Genomic DNA, 18,333 nt, shown 5'->3' on the forward strand with positions numbered 1-18,333 from the left:
TGACATCCTCATCTACAGTCGTGCTTGGGCCACACATCTTTAGCATGTAGATCTGCTCTTGCAACTGCTCTGCAAGCATAAATTATTTGTTAAGATGTCCAAGTGTTCTTTTGGCATGGAAGAAGTTGAGTATTTGGGCCACATTGTGGGGCGTGAAGGTGTCAGGGTGGACCCCAAAAAGATCCAGGCAATGTAGGATTGGCCTCAACCTAAGACCTTGAAGATCCTAAGAGGATTTTTGGGTCTCACGGGCTACTATCACAAATTTGTCCGCAATTATGGTCGCATTGCGAAGCCCCTCACTCAACTCCTCAAGAAAAATTCTATCCTCTGGAATGATGAAGCACAACAAGCCTTTACAGCTCTAAAAAATGCCATGTGTTCCACACCAGTCTTAGCACTACCCGACTTCACCAAATCTTTTGTCATTGAATGTGATGCTTCGGGTACGGGTATTGGGGCGATCTTAATGTAGGAAGGTCGACCCTTGGCATTCACAAGCCAACAACTAAATGGGAAGAATCTGGGGCAATCTACCTATGAGAAGGAGATGATGGCCATCTTACATGCAGTAGATACCTGACGACATTTCCAAATCCGCACAGACCATCACAGCCTTAAATATTTTTTGGAGCAACACCTATCCTCACCACAACAAAATAAATGGCTCACCAAAATGCTGGGATATGATTATGAGATCATTTACAAGAAAGGGTGAGAAAATATTGTAGTAGATGCATTATCTCACCAATTTGAGGAGGAAAGTACCCTGCTTGCAATTTCCCTTCCCATTCCAGAATGGACTGAAGAGGCTCGCAGGGAATGGTTTTCGCATCCCTGGCTCTCCCAACTCATTAGTCAATTGTAGGAGGATCCAAATTCCACCAAGGGCTACTCGTGGCAGGATGAGATTCTTCGCTACAAGGACAGAGTCATAATATCACCAACATCCACCCTCAAAAGCCGCATTTTGGCGGAGTTGCACTCATCCTCCACTGCAGGACATTCAGGCTTTCAGAAGACGTATGCTCGCACTAGAAGATCATTTTTTTGGATTGGCATGAAAAAGGAAATTCTTACTTTTATAGTGGAATGCGATGTCTGTCAGTGCCAAAAAGGGGAGACAGTTAAAGCACCAGGCACATTATAACCATTTCCCATCCCGGCATCAATATGGACGAAGGTTTCTATGGATTTCATTACAGGTCTTCCAAAGTAAGGAAACAAGTCAGTCATCATGGTGGTTGTGGACCAACTTTCTAAGTATGCTCATTTTTGTGCCCTACCCCACACTTTTACACCGACTTTGGTCGCTCAATCTTTCATGGATCAGATCTTCAAATTGCATGGCATGCCCACTTCTATTGTGTCCGATGGTGACCCGATCTTCACCAGTAATTTTTGGCAAGAACTCTTCAGGCTACAAGGTACCCAACTAAAACTCAGTACTTCCTATCATCCACAAATAGATGGTCAAACTGAAGCAGTTAACAAATGTCTGGAAACCTACCTTAGGTGTTTCACTTTCAAAAAAGCAACATCTTTGGGTACAATGGTTACATCTAGCTGAATGGTGGTATAACACCAACTATCATGCCACCACCAAAGTGACTCCCTATGAAGCAATTTATGGTCAACTCCCTCCTTCCCCTACTTCTTATATTAAGGGGTGCTCAAAGTTACAAGAAGTGGATCAACTCCTACAGAACCACAAAACTATGCTCACCCATCTTAGAGAGAATCTTCATCAAGGTCAAACCACATGAAGCAACAGGTAGATCAGCATCGCTCAGAACGCCAATTTCAAGAAGGGGATCAAGTATTTTTGAGGCTACAACCATATAAGCAAACATCACTCAAAGACAAGGGTTGTCAAAAGCTATCTCCAAAATTCTACGGACCGTATCAAGTACTTCAGCGCATTGGAGAAGTGGCCTACAAGCTAGCATTTCCACCCACTACAAAAATCCATCCAGTTTTCCATGTCTCATGCCTCAAGAAAGTGATTGGGAACAATTGCAGAATTCAAACTAGTCTACCTGAATTGGATGAAAAAGGGTCAATCTGGCTCCAACTTGAACATGTCCTAGACACACAAGAATGGCACCTGCGTGGCCGCATGATCAAGGAAGTACTCGTCAAGTGGAAAGACACCTCTCCGGAAGATGCAACCTGGGAACCAGCCACTATTCTTCAGCAGTTTCCACAACTTCAGCCTTGAGGACAAGGCTATTCTTATGGGGGAGGGCATGTTAGGGTCCCACCCTAACCCCCTTATTTATGTAGTGGGATCGAGTCATAGTTATAGTTAAGTAAAGAGTCAATAAAGCCCATATTAATAATTGTAAGTGGTTAACCTGCATTAAATGACGGGACCACAGTTAGTTGCAAATGGGCCATGGTATTAGATAGATGGTATTAATAAGAACCATGGTATTGCTCCATGGTATTGCATGTATGAGTCATATATAAAGGATAGAGACTCCTTGTGAGGAGCATTGTGTCTTATTTTGTAATTGAGCTCTGCTCTATTGGAGGTTGCCCCCTTGAAGAGGCAAGTGAACATTGCTTTCTAAATAATAAAATACCTGCTGTTATTTCTCACTGTTCTATGTTTTGGGTATATTTCTGCGCATATTTGGTATTCTTGTATCGTATTGCAAGTTAAGAGCATAACAATCAGCAACCTATGGCCTGACAGTTCCAAGGTATTCATGGTCAAAATCCTCCCTATGGTTAGGGTAATCTGCAATGGGGGTAGCCTCAGATGCCATATGGCCAAAGTCACCCACTGTGGGGCAAAAACGATTACTAGTAGGGATGGGCTCCTCCGTATGGACTCACTTATCGACCTCCCATGCCTTTTAACACCCAATTTCCATTCTTGGCTACACTCGAGTTGCCAGGTGTATCTTGCCTTACGAATGATCTAATCCTTCATTCCCCATACTGGCCTCCGGTGTCGTCCAAGATACTAAGTGATTTTCCAAAGTTTGATGGGAAAGCTAAAGAACATCCTTAGGCCCATGTGATGACATATCACCTCTGGTGCTTGTCGAACTCATACATGGATGATTCCATTCGTCTCTGTCTTTTCCAACAAACCCTCACGGGTGCTGCAGTGAAGCGGTACATCAAGCTACATCGAAGTACTTACCATGACTTTAACTCTTTATCCATGTCTTTCCTCATGCATTTTCAGTTGTCGGTTCACTACGAAACTGGCACTTATTTGCTCACATCGCTTAAGCAAGATAGTGTTGTTGGCTTGTATAGGCCTGAATTAGGTTCAAAGGTGATTTAGCCAAACAAACCTCGGTACTACTGGCCCTTTCGACAACAGTCTGCGGAGCACAGACTGAGGTCTCACCCAAAGTAGTATGGGAGGGTGCTAGAACCAGGTTTTCGCACCCTGGGGATGTCTTATGAGCTCCTGGCGGTCCACGGTTTGACCCTATGCGCACGTCGATACGCACATCTATTAGTCCCTCGCACCCTGTGATGATGCCTTCGCGCAGCCCTACTCGGGGCGTGATCCATATTATACCCAAGTTCCTTACTATTTAACATATTATTACCTGATTACTTAACTTATCTGTTAAATTCTAGTGATAATTAACAGTATATCCAGCATTCATATAAGTGCGCACGATAAACAAAACAGTTTAAATGTATAGAATGTAATAGACAAGCAGATGCACAGAAATTGGAATCAACTTCTCTTTATTATTCTTCGTTCAAGGTTACAGACTCGACACCACCCTGCGCACTCAGCTACAGGGGTCCACACACTCAGCTACAGACTCTACTAGGCCTCTGCGCACTCAGCTGTAGAGCCTCTTCCCACTACTACAACCCAATACACTTATACTCTTACTCTAAGCTCCAACCATTCCTATTCATATATCTCCTTTTCCTTTGCTATCTTTACAACTTAGAGCCTCGCTCTATTTTTACAATCCCATGGTACATGGACCATGGGTAGGCCGACATGACATTACATTACATTACAAAACTTAGGGCGGACAAACCTATGACTCAACCTTAACTTCGTGCTCCGCGCTCGCAATTCACGGAGTCTTACAATACATTTGACCAAAACTTGGGCTTTGAGCCCCAAAACATGTTGTGGGGGGATGCAATGCCCAACATGCCCCCAACACAAACATCGTGACTCACCCTCGAGTCACTCTGTTGGGGTGGCAATCTTGGCGTGGAGTCCCTCCAACTGGTCCCAAACAGCTCGGAGCTCCGTAGCGCACTGTTCTGTGGTTTGCTAGATCTGCTGCATGCACTCTTCTGATGCTTCCTTGTGAGGATAAAATCCCTACCTTAGCACGTAGACCCCTTTCATCTGTACGAGCTTGCCCTCGATATCTACCGTAATGGTGAAGGCCTCGTCAATCTATGGCTGGATGCGCGCTTTGAGAAGTGCCTCTTTCTATCTTTTGAGATCCACCTTCTCTTTCAGTGCCCTTTCTTGCTGCATCTTTGCGAGCCGTTGAGTGAGGACGAATTTCTGTACAGTTCCCCTTACATTGTAGCATTTCTCCTGACGCTCGCGCACCTCTATTTCTAGGCGCTATATGTTGTGTTCCTCCTGCAAAAATGTGAGGACTCCAAAGGCTTGGTCCAACATACCGATACAGTCCTGCATTGCCTATCCAATTTCTTCCAACCCTGTTTGGATAGTGCTAACGCGTTGCTCTCTAACTTCTGGGGGAGTGGAAGGTTGCACCTTCAGCCACAGCTCGGAAATCTAGAGATTCAGCTTCAGCTGCACTCACATTGTTTCCTCGCGTGCATTTTAGACTCCACTTGCCAAACAGTGGATCTACATTTTTGTTGGTAGGTCCATGGCGATGGACAACTCTGGGAAACATTGACATGCTTCATCCACTGTCTGTACTAACTGCTAGTTTTGTGACGCCAGTTCATCATGCTGTAGGCTGAGCTATTCGATGTTGATATTTTTCTCACTCATCACCTAAATCGCGCGGCCCTCCCTGGTGCAGAGCTCTGCTGTTATTCCATCCTGCAGTTGGTATAGTGTGTCTCATGGAAGGGCAGCCAAATTAAGGCCAAGTCCCTTGATCCTGCCAACCGCGGCTCTGTCGATCTCATTCTCTACTATTAGTGCCCCTTCTGGTAGCACTATGGTATTAACCATCCTTGCACAAAGCATCTACTCTGCTACTGATGTGCCTACTATGACAGGTGGCTACAGTTCCTTCCTATGGGGGACGCACCTGTAGTTCCTGCAGCTGTGCCCTTAGGGTCCCAAAAATAGTCTGCTGCTCTGACATGACTTCTTGGAACGCTTCCTTGGTGACCTCGCGAACCGTGTTTCCGATGTCGTAGAGGTCACCTTTCATTAACGTGATCGGGTTGATGGCCAATTTGGAGGCCTTGACCTTTCTCCATGGACCTGATCTCTATATGACATGCGACCTTTTGAGTTGGGTGGAAGTTGTGCCCGGGTTTGCACCTTCTTCCGCAAGGTCTGTGTCCTCTGCCTCCTGTCTTGTAGACAATTCCTGGCCCTCCTCTTCCTATGTTGTTGTGGCCCCTGTTGTCTATTCTGTTGCTGCTACTTCAGCAGCCTTTGCCTGCTCTGCCGCTGGTTATGCTACCTCATGGATTGCCCTTACCTCTGCTGTCGCCTTTTCATTGTGCCTCTTCTCGGCCAACTGCATGATGCACAGCTTGGCTTCATCCTTTCTTTTCTATGCTGCTGTCCTATCCAACTCCGCCAAATCTAGGGTGCACCACTCAGGAGGCCATGGTTCTAACACTGTAAAAATTGCATCATTAGTGGCAATGAAGGGTAGCTTGGTCCACTATTGCATTGGATCCTTTTGTGCCTTGATGTAAACATTGTGCATGTTTTCCTTGAAGTTTGCAAAGCTTCGCAAACTCTTTTGCATTGTGGAGGACAGGTGTGGCCTCCTATTAATACACATCTAGATGCTTGCCTCCATGAGCACCTAGAAGATATTTGTCTCGCAAATCCGCTTCGCGTCCTTGGTAGCCCAGAGTGACGCATACTTTGTGGCCTCTGGTAAGTCATGCTTAATGCTCAGGAATTGACTGTCCTCCGGCAGTTCTCCCGCTACCAGCAAAATGGAGAAGAGAAACCACATGTAGTGGAAGGTCTTACCCTGCTCATGGGCTTCCTTGTAGTTGATCAAGAATTCCTCGCAGAGGAACTCGACCGATTTGAATTGGACCCCCTCTGTGCATAGCTCGACCAACGCAACTACCGGCACTGATACTTCATTACCGCAGCATTTTCTCATTACCTTCCTGGCAAAGAGTTGGGTGGCTACGCACACGCCTTTATATTTGATGTTGCTGATTGTGTAACCCCTCTTTTTCTTCTTGAGCTTATATTTTTTCTTCATGGCTTCCACGAGAGCCAAATCACCACTTTTTCCTGCTATTGCCACGGGGTCCTTTCCCTTATAGGGAAGCTGAGAAATTCTGTGGATGAGATCCGCCAAGATGGGGATAGGCTCTTCCAGCCATAAGTACCCATCATGAACCAGGAAAAGCAGCTCCCTAATGATGAAAATAATGATGGGCACATGGTGAAAGTGTGGTATCCACAACAAATGAAGCAATCCAACCTTCTCCACACCGCACAGCCATTTTCGCAGCTCTAATGTTGTGACTGGCCCCTCCATGCTCTGCTTCATGAGGCTCTCCATCTCTAAGTGTGGGAACTTCTCGCTGTCTACGAGGTCCCAATCTTCAAACTTCATTGTGGGCACACGACCCAGGTGTGAGCCCTCAAAAAATATTTCATCAAGGAGGAGCTGGGTCTGGAGTGCGCTCTTTTTGGCATCCAGATCCTTTGGTATCTTGGTTTTCCCTTTTCGCAGAGGGATGTACTCGGGAAATTTCGCTGCAGAGCACACCGGCTGGATATCCTCTTCCATGTCCTCTGCTTCCTCTACCTCAACAATGACAGCTTGTAGGTCCTCCTCGTCATCTGTCTCAATGGTGACAGCCTTGCCCTTTTCTTCCATTGAGAGCTTACCGAATCGGGGATTCCTCAGGGACATGCGGACTAGTCCCGCTACTTGCTTACCTTTCTTGGGTCTCAGCGTCTGAGGCAATTTCAGGATTTCTGGTGTGACCTCAGTGCCTTCAGGAACATCGTGTACCATGGGATTCTGTGCAACCTCATCGGTGGTTCCTTCTGTAAAGCCTAAACCTCTCCTGGTAGTCGCCATCTTGTTTGAATTGTATGTGGTCATTCGCGAACTTAAGGGCTCGAATATCATTCGGTGCTCAACACTTTGTGCTCTAATCAACTACTCAAATCTCAAGTGAACAAGTGTTGTCTCGTGGCTAGCCCCTAGAGTTTTATAGTGCCTTTTGAATTCAAATTCGACCGTTCCCCCTAATTTCGGGCCATCAATGCTTTCTTGGAAGAATATTGTCTCAAATCTTGCCCTTAATTCGCGTCTTAAATGCCCGCCGCCCGCTTCATTTGGCCTCAAATCAGACATCCTGTCATGAACAGTGACACCAATGGTCACTTCCCAGCCTACTTGTGCAGCAGCACAACCCCCCGTGCATGGGTGCGAACCTTGTGATAGGATGATTCTGTGTGCACCCCCCTTATCGCGCAGCTCCCAAACAGACTCTTTTATAGTCCCACACTCTCTTTCAACTGCCTGGAGTGCTGAGACTATGCTTCCTACGGCTAGTCAGGTGGTTGCACCACCTGTGCGAGGCTTCAACTTGCCTTCTAGTATAGTTTGTGGAAAATCCCCAATTGCCCTCATGACAGCTGGCGCCGCATGTTCTATCGTATGTAGTGCACTCCCCTGGTTACTACATTTGGTGAGATGCAGTCGTAGCCATGGCAGCAAAGTCATAAATTCTCGGCGACACTCTTCTAATTTAGTGGTATGGTCATCTGCACCTTGCCTTGTCATCCTTGGTTTATTGACAAGACATTCTTGCTTGATCTCATTTTCCAGCCTCTTGACCTCGGCATCCATCAAAATGATTTTCTTCCTAAATCATACCTGGTCTTTTTCGAGTTCGTAAAGTCTAAGGTTCCCTCGCCAAATGGCTTCCTAAATCCTTATGTGTTTGACCTTGCGTAGCTGTGTGATTTCTTCATACTATTCTTCGAGCACTATCACATCTGCAGGAGCTATTACATGTGGATTACTCTTTGCATTCTCTTCAGAAATTACGGTCTATACTTTGTTTCGCCCCTTTGGAATCATTTCTGCAGTCAAGGTTTTGCACATGGTCCTATAGGCCCATCGAACTGTTGGTACGTGCAGGTCCCAATCAGTGCGTCTCGCCTGGTGAACCCTGTTGGTAAGGTAAATCCCCTCTGCGGACAGAGGCGATCCCACTAGCCTATCACAGAACTAGCCACAAACAAACCACGCTGCTACGCAAGTTCCTAGTTATGCATCAAAGGTGAATCAAGAAGACTAACCTGGAGTCCAACGCTATGATTGAAGCAGAGTTGATATCCTCACTCCCTTGCTCCAATAGATCATGACGAATACCTGCACATGCAAAGGAAGAGACGGATACCAACATAAAAACTACCAAGGCACAACTATATTTCAGTCAGAAAGGAAATAAATCAACATATCACCATGATAGATAATGAGATTGGAACTATAATAGCAGTCGCTCATCAATTAATAAACAGGAAAAGTTACAACCATTGTTCTGACGTCGACCCTTCTCCTGGTTGGGCGAGTAACTATATGTGTCTTGACATGCATCTCTTCTCCGGCAGCATAACCTCTCTAGCACTCACTAGCATTCCTCCAAGAACTCAACATCTAACACTCCATGACCAATAATCATCACTACTATCACTCAATCACCAAATCACTAGCATAACACTAACACCAACACTCTCTCTCTCCCTTCCCAATGCATAATGACAAGCTTATATAGATGAAGAAGGGAGGAGGATGCAATGAACCGGGACACCTTTTGTGGAATTAGCAAAAGCCATAAAGATGGATAAAGCTCGACAAAAACTGATTTTCTATCCTCAGAAAAGCTCCATGTAATGAAGGAAACAACAGTCGGACGTGCATTAAGGCAAAAAGCACGACTAAATTTGGTTGGCGCGACTGTTGCTCTAAGATAGAGCGCCAATGGTCGCGCCCTCTTTTGAGGATCTCCATCATTGGCGCGGGTAGGATACTGTGGACTTGCGCCAATGGAAAAAGAGCACTTTTTAGGGATGATCTGCAGAAGGTGTCTTCAGGGAACATGGAGTACATACTCAGGGGAACATAATGCAAGTGTTTTTAGCCCTTGTCACTTCTTATAACTCCCGGAATGAGTCCTCTAAGTTACAACAAGAGGAGTAACAGGGATGGTGACAAATTACTGTGTAACAGATGCCCCCTAAAGCATGAAGTCCGAGAGGTGGAGAGGGGTGAAATGCTTTACCAGAACGCACATAAGAGCACACAAGAGCACATATAGTTATTGCCGCCGAGGAGCTGTATTAAGAGACATGACTGATAGTTCAATTACATGATGTACGTGGCATGGTCGCAGCCATCCATAAGAGAGTACATAAATAATCTGGATCCATAGTATGGACGCAGCCATCTGGTTAGGATCAATGAACTGACTCAGGTATGGTCGCAGCCATCCAGTGAATGAGTCAAGTACCAAGAATCACGCCTGGATTACGACAGACACAATCCAGGGTCTTGCGCTCCATCTTGACCCGAACAAGAGTACAAGTCCAAGCATGTGAATATATGAGCTGAAGTCGAACATGCATGAACATCGCCTGATTACCAGTCAATAATGGAGACTGTTAACAGACGCGAGAGGTACCATCAATAATGACAATGGCCCTCAAGGTACTATAGGTACAATCTACGGCGTGTGAATTAATGAGCTGAAGTCGAACACCCGTAGAATCATTCGATCGGAGGCCAATGATGAAAACCTCACGTCGAACACGAAGAACCTGCCATTGAGGCATGCAGGCTCCAAGGCACCGGAAGGGAGTCTCTAGGTCAACTTCCTGGATAATGAGCTGAAGTCGACAGGGAGTGACCTTGATCGAAGGTGGGCCATAATGTTTCCCACATCATCGACACGAGACAGAGAGATAATGTCGTGAATCAAGATTGTGCGAACTATCAGAGGGAGGTTGTTTATTTGCAGAGGTCAACTTCTCTTGAACATATCGGCGGCACATTAACGGAATTGGCAGTATTTGACATCAATGTATCAAAGGTCATTATGACGAGGCAATGAGTGAATGAGAGGTCAAATAGGGTACCCAAATCCATGGAAGCAAGTGAAAGATATGAGATGAAATATCCCCACCCTGGACACGAAAGCAAAAAGTGCCATGTTCAAGAGCGACATACTGCCGTTACGGTAACAATTATGGTTCAAAAATTTTATTTTCCCCCACCATTTCTGGTGAGTACCCCAGTTATTTTTAACAAGCTTGATGGGGATAGCATATGCTTGTGTTGTGACAAAATCCGATGTCATTAAGTTTTAACGAGTCTGACAAAGGAATAACTCAGCGTCTTTTCTTGTTTAGAGAGTTTGAAAAGACAGTAGAAAAGGAAACTCCAGGGATGTCCTTTTTCATACAGTTGTGTCTCTCGGGCCCGAAAAAGTATAAAATAATACCCGAAAGAACCGCCCGATCATTACGATCGAGGAGTACTTTTCATGATTAGTGACTTCGACCTGAAAAAGTAAAAAAGCGGTCAAAACCACGTCATTTCGTAACCACTAACGAGTTTGAAACGACAAAAACCCGGTAATCTTTTTATGTTTTAACGGTCGACAAAAAGAACTTAACACGACCGCCCCTTATCACCATTTAACGAGTCAAGAGGAGCGACTCGGCAATCTTTTCCTCTTTAAATGGTCAGAAAAGAGCTGAAAGAGGACCTCCATTTTTATTTTCTTTAACGAGTCAAAAAGGGAAAAATACTCGGCAATCTTTTCATATTTTACGAGTCAGAAAAGAGCGTAAAGGCGACTCGTCCTGAAGGAACGAGTGGTATAAGGGATAGCAACTGGTTCCGGTAATGGTGGAACTTTACTTGAAACACGTAAAGGTTAAGAGGCTGGCTAATAAGACCACTCATCGTTGCGGTTCCTCAGGAAAGGAGAAACAACCAAGTGAAAGCATATGATCGGCCAAAAATATAGTAGCGATGGAATGAAACAACCAGGGCTCATCTAGCAAAATTTTAGCGGATAAAAGGCAATCACGAGATGTAAATGGGTTCATTTTTACACAAGCTTGAACCATGGAGAACTTTGCTTGTTAAAAAAAAAATTTGTTGCATGCCCCCAGCATGATTATACCAATCGAGGTACATGCCCCCCAAGCTTCATGGCATTCACGGAGTGGATGGAATGAAGGTTCACTCTTGAGATCTGTTAAAGACTCGACTTGTATTTTACGAGATCTTAATCAAAAGACTCGATTTGGAAAGGGAATTGTTTTTTAATGAGGTTGACATAGTAAAAGAACTATCCTCATAACCCTTGTTTCATTTTTTAATGAGCTTGACACAAGACAAGGAACTGTGCTCCAGCACCTAGTTTCATTTTTTAAGGAGCTTGACATAGGATAGTGAACTATGCTCCGTCCGGACTTCATCATAACGAACAGGAAGTCGGGGCTTCCAAGAGTGCCTCTCCCAGTGGGAGGTCAACATCTCGGAAGTCAGGACCCAATGCCCCCAGGACACTATGCACGACGGCGGCATTGCTGGTCACAGGCATGGGATAGGTGGCCACGTAGTTGACCTGCGGTGGGGCAGATGCAACTGGTGGATAAACACCAGGAGGGGATGATGACTGCGCAGGGGGGACCTGTGGACTAACGAACGATAATTGATCGATAGTCACAATTCGTCCATTGTGTGGAAAGCAAACCCCAAGGAAAAGTGAAGAAATAAGGGCTCCCATGGCATAAACATAGTCACGACCAAGGAGAAGAGTGAAGTCTAAAGCACCTTGGGTAACCCATATGTCTATATAGACGGTCTTGCCTCCCAAAGTAATAGGGAACTTTGGAAGGAGCCCTAATGGTTGGCTAGTTCCTCCGTCAAAAGCAGTCAGATTCGATGCTACGGGCACAAGCTGTGGGGAACACAAAGCTTGCCAAGTAGTGGTAGGCATAAGACTAACAGATGCACCCTCATCCAAAACAGTGCCAGGTATTGCCTTGTCATAGGCGTGTACCGTGACCCAAAAAGGCACATGAGATGGGAGGCGGAAGGTAGTCAAATGTCTCCAGTCAAAGGAAGCGACTGAACTACTTGGTGGGGGAATCGTATGATTGCCCCCCTGCTCGAGAGAGAGCGCAGTAGGACTCTCAGGTGTAGGGGTATTTCCAGATGTAGGAGAATCTGAGGAGACGAGAAGAACAGGAGAATGATGCTCTTCCGAAATAGAGTGGTCGGCGGGTGGTGAACTCGAGTCGACACTCTTTCCGACCAATGGTTGGTCTGGAACAGGCTTGGTAGAGCCAGATTCAGGAAGAGGAGGCTGGACAAGAGAGGAATCTTGGTTGATTTCTTTGTCAGCAGGGGAACGTTCTGCAATTGCAGAAAGACGTTGATAACCAACGGGAAGTTGGGGTGAGGGAGCTGTAAGACTTTCCAATACAATAGAGGCTCTATCCATGAATGGACAAAGGTGAAGGGGATGATTGCCTTCACAAAGTTTACAAGGGATTCGAATCTTCTCTTTTCCCTTACCGCTTCGAGGTGATAAGGCAAGATCGCTATGATCTACAAAGGACAATGCAGGGCGGTCCGGATCATGAGACCATACTTCTCAAACCCTGGGAATGCCAGGACAATCGCGGAGAAGGTGGTCTTCCTTGCACAGCTTACAAGGAAATTTGACCTTCCGCGGAGGAGCAAAAGGTGGCTCGACTTGGGTTATAGCTTTAACCTCTGGTTTAGGGGTCTTCTTCTTCTTTGTCTTCTTCTTCTTTTTCTTCTTAGCCACCTGGTTACTTGAGTCCAGACTTTCGCCAGGCGAAGTAGAAGATGAGGATGCAAAAATAGGTGAAGAAGAGGAAGGGTCCACCTTGCAATCAGCAAGACGTTGTTCGGGTGGAGGAGGTGGTGGTGGACCCGAACTGAACGGGGGAGCACTAGAGGGTATCTCAGGCTCCTTCCCGGTAGATGGCGGGTAATCTTTTGTTCGAGTACTGGTATTGATGGGTATCGTTCCAGCCATAAACACTTGAGAACCAAAGGAAGAGGGAGGCTGAGATGGGTCAGCCACCATTTGAGTTTTTTGAGTTTGCTGTGAGGGAAGGGGTTCTTTAAGCACAGCAGGAGTCCCGGGAGTGCCTTTCAACAAACGACTAACTTCGGACCGCCTGGGGCAGTCCTTTGTATAGTGATCCTCATCACAGATAAGATAAGGATACTTGGGTTTGCGTTTGGCACCCTCATCGGGCGGAGGGTTAGGGGCTTCCTGCTTGGGTTGATTTGGCTTATTCTTCGGTTTCCTTATCTTCTTTGCTTTTGAGGCTTTGTCTGCCATGGTGGTTTGGACGGCATTGACCTCAGAAGTAACATTCGAAGTGGGTATTACCTGGGAGGTGGGTTCATTCGGAGCAGAAGTTATCACACTCGAGACCACCGAGTTTGAAAACAACCATACGGGTAAACCAATGGTCAACCCAGGCAAAGAGAATGTTGCGATATACTGAACACCGACATTTCCAACAGAAGGAAATGGATGGGGGTTCCCATCAGGAGGAACACCTTGGCCGGTGGGCACCGGAAAGGCTGCCATTGAACGAGAAATAACCCTACTCAAGCTAACGCAAACAAAATCTAATTGGGTAGATGTTATCGTGGCCAATAAATTTTAAGACACTGAACTTAACCTTTTCATTTTTTAAGAGTCGAGAAAAGGGTAAAAGATGACTCTAGTCTCCTTCGAATATTTAATGAGCACGAAGTGACAAGACGCTCATAGGCACCTTTTCGTTTAGGGAGTCTGAAAAGGATCAAAAGTGACTGCTCTGGAATTCTAGGTAGAGGGTGTGCCAAACTTTTCGCAAAACCACAGAATACTTTTTAGGGTACGGGTGGTCGATCTTCATGAATGCTGTGTTCACTGCATTGCGAATCGTAGGGCGGCTGACACGGCTTCCTATGGATAAAGGCTTTATTCCTATAGGGGTCTCCCAATATATACTCGATGGTACGTGGGAGCACAGTCCGTATTGGCAGCTACCGTTTCACCGCGGAGGAATCACCCAACCACTCGACGATAAACTACCAGGTTTAACGACGCCGGAACACGTCTCTAACCTAGACCTCTAGAGTGTTTGCGTTATGTTCCAATGCGTTGTTATGTTCATTGAGTTCATTTTAAAGGTTATCTTTGATTATGTTTCAGTTTTTTGGTCCTACCGTATGTGATATCTCGAAACTTCTTACATGCAAACTATATGCCGAAATTAAATCATTTGATTCGATGAATTTTATCTACAGGAGGGTTGAGATCTTTTTCACAAATGAAATGATCACTTCAACAAAGAACAAAGATTGTAATGCAGCTAATAACAAGAAACGAAATTTTGTCTTTTTTCTTTTCAATAGCAACAAATAACAATAAATGCTAACTACTATAATGCAAGAGATTTTTTGTTTTTCTTTCCTTTAAGATGGCATGATGCATGTAAACAAATTCTAAGAGATATGCACAATCCAAGTTCAGTCAATGAAATAGAACCAATTCTAAAACACAAAATGAACCATGCAAGCAAGGAAAAACAAAAAAACTAGTGAACTTCAAAGAGGCTAGAAGTGAAGTATTCAGAGTATAGAAGATCAAGCTTTAACAAAGCACTGGATAGGTGTAGAACAATCAACAAGCTGACTGGATGATCAAAAGACCGAAACTTCCCACAGAAGGCTAGACATGCAAAGTCACTGGAAATAAGCAAACAGCTGAGGGATACAGGCTAAAACCAGTCAAGCAGAGGTTCAACACAGTTCCATAGGCTGAAAGAGATATATAAAGAGACTGAATGAGCTTTCCACCCACACACAGGCAAAATTTACAGAGCTGGCGCGACTGTCAGCCTGCAACTTGCGCTACCACGAAATTGGCGCGAGTTGCTTTTGAGCAACGTGCGCCAACTGGCGCGACTGTCAGAGAAATAACCGCGCCAATTAAGCTTGCCAACTAAAAAGATAAAAGATACGACCTCAGGTCGGGTTGACAGTGCTCAGATGGGTCAAACAGTCAAGAATCAACTCAAAACTGACTCAGGAAGCTCATGCACTCAAGCAAGCAGAAGAAAATTAACATGCAAGACAGAAATCAAAGAGTTACTCCCCAGCGGAGTCGCCAATTTGTTGGTAAGGTAAATCCCCTCTGCGGACAGAGGCGATCCCACTAGCCTATCACAGAACTAGCCACAAACAAACCACGCTGCTACGCAAGTTCCTAGTTATGCATCAAAGGTGAATCAAGAAGACTAACCTGGAGTCCAACGCTATGATTGAAGCAGAGTTGATATCCTCGCTCCCTTGCTCCAACAGATCATGACGAATACCTGCACATGCAAAGGAAGAGACGGATACCAACATAAAAACTACCAAGGCACAACTATATTTCAGTCAGAAAGGAAATAAATCAACATATCACCATGATAGATAATGAGATTGGAACTATAATAGCAGTCGCTCGTCAATTAATAAACAGGAAAAGTTACAACCATTGTTCTGACGTCGACCCTTCTCCTGGCTGGGCGAGTAACTATATGTGTCTTGACATGCATCTCTTCTCCGGCAGCATAACCTCTCTAGCACTCACTAGCATTCCTCCAAGAACTCAACATCTAACACTCCATGACCAATAATCATCACTACTATCACTCAATCACCAAATCACTAGCATAACACTAACACCAACACTCTCTCTCTCCCCCAATGCATAATGACAAGCTTATATAGATGAAGAAGGGAGGAGGATGCGATGAACCGGGACACCTTTCGTGGAATTAGCAAAAGCCATAAAGATGGATAAAGCTCGACAAAAACTGATTTTCTATCCTCAGAAAAGCTCCATGTAATTAAGGAAATAACAGTCGGACGTGCATTAAGGCAAAAAGCACGACTAAATTTGGTTGGCGCGACTGTTGCTCTAAGATAGAGCGCCAATGGTCGCGCCCTCTTTTGAGGATCTCGATCATTGGCGCGGGTAGGATACTGTGGACTTGCGCCAATGGAAAAAGAGCACTTTTTAGGGATGATCTGCAGAAGGTGTCTTCAGGGAACATGGAGTACATACTCAGGGGAACATAATGCAAGTGTTTTTAGCCCTTGTCACTTCTTATAACTCCCGGAATGAGTCCTCTAAGGTACGAAAAGAGGAGTAACAGGGATGGTGACAAATTAATGTGTAACAAACCCTATTCCGTACTTCGCACACCCTATCAAATGCTTCTTCATGGATAACTGGTAGCACGCATTGCTTTTCCTGCTACTGCAGTTTGTTTTGATTCTCTATTCTGGGAGTGGCGTGTGCTTGTGCGGGTTGTACAACATATGTCTGTACCCATCAGGAAAGGTGGGCGCACAAGTTGTTCTGCCCCTACTGACTGTCTCTCTTTCTGAGATGGGGTTTTCCAAAGCGTCGACGCATCACCCTTCTACATCCACGCCAGTCCTCAAAAACTTCCTTGATGCGTACCCCACCATCGTCTGGGTGTTGCGCGCAGTGCCCATTTCAAGGCATCGAACCACTGCTGTTCTAGTACTGCGCTTTCAAATTTGTTCAAGAATTCATCCACCACTGTCAACCCATCATATGTAGGAAGATCCCTTGCCTCTGTTGTCATGCAGCGCAGTGATCTAACCATCATGTTGCAATTAAGTGTTTTTACTTCGTGTAGCCGATTCTACCATCGCTCTATCTCTTCGTCTGAATTCGAAGTGCAGGAGATTTTTCACTCCCACAAAATCCTTCCATCTGCAGTCAGGTTCACCCAATCCTCTTCTTACATGGTTATATTGTAAATACAATCGAGATCATCATCACTATCATCATCGTGCACTGGTTCAGTGTATCGCGCTCCTTTGGTGGGATCTAGCGGTACTACTATGCGTAGTGACGTTTTTTCAAAGATCATTTTGCGCTTCTTCAGATTTATGACTCTGTTCATATCAGTGGCCTAGTCTATTTCTAGTAGTGTGGGATAGGGATTACTATCATTGACAATCTCTATCACTTCAAAATCCACCTGCGCGCTCACACCTTCAATATCAACTGTTACCCCTTGCAATCTTCCCATGGGTAAGATCTTCTGTTGGTTCGCCATTCGTAACTGAATAGGAGACAACTATAGTGTGGGTCTGCCCATGCATTCCCATGTTTGTTTTGATAGTACATTCGTGTCCGATCCAAGATCCAGGATTACCTGGTCCATTTCATACTCGCCGATTTACACAGTTAACCTCATTTCCCTTCCTGTGCGCAATGCATGCTTTCCAAGTTTCCAGACCGAGCACGGTTCTCCTAACCCCCCACACCTAGTGATAAGTTCCTATAGTCCTTTTACTACCTTGATATCACGTAGCAATTTCATGCATGTCTCCAGAAAGGTAGTGAGCATTGAAGGATCCATCCCTGGTTCTAGTTGACCCTTATTACCTGAAGTGGAGGCCTCCATGAAGCTCTTCCTAGCTTCTATGAATGTCTCCTTCACGAATTCTAAATCAACTTCAGGTTCCTTTGCAGGAGTCTTGCGAACCCACGCACTTTCTTCAGACTGCTTCCCTTGATCATCGCTAGTGGTCATATCGCTCTTGAGAATCATGTTTACATTCGGGTCTTCTTTGCGTGGCTCAAACCTCATCATCTGCAAATTCTGAGTCAGAGGGGGCTGAAGTACCCCTTTTTCGCGCAGTCTCGCTATCAATGTAGGGCAGTCTTCTGCCTCATGAGAAAATTTAGTACAGTACAAAGATGATTTCCTTGTCGGGTTTGTACAATTGTGGGCATAGTGTCCTGGCCCTTCACAATTGTAACAAAGTAATTGTCCATGACCCTTTCCTGGTCCCATTCCACCTTGACCTTGATTGCGCCCCTGAAATCGAGTGCGCACCATTCTTGCATTTGGGTCGAGGGCTTGCATTTCTGCCTGCACCCTATAGGCAGGAGTCCGATCCATCACTAGTTCATAGCTTCTGTAGCTGCGCTCATCATGGCCTACCGACCTACAGAAATTACAAAACAATTATTGGGACGTTTGTGTATACTTCTGCAATAGATGACAATTTTCCGTAG

Source organism: Pinus tabuliformis, chromosome 1_2 (genome assembly GCF_031772625.1).
Source record: "Pinus tabuliformis cultivar Carrire ecotype Pingquan chromosome 1_2, CPIR1, whole genome shotgun sequence".
Classification (NCBI taxonomy): Eukaryota; Viridiplantae; Streptophyta; class Pinopsida; order Pinales; family Pinaceae; genus Pinus; species Pinus tabuliformis.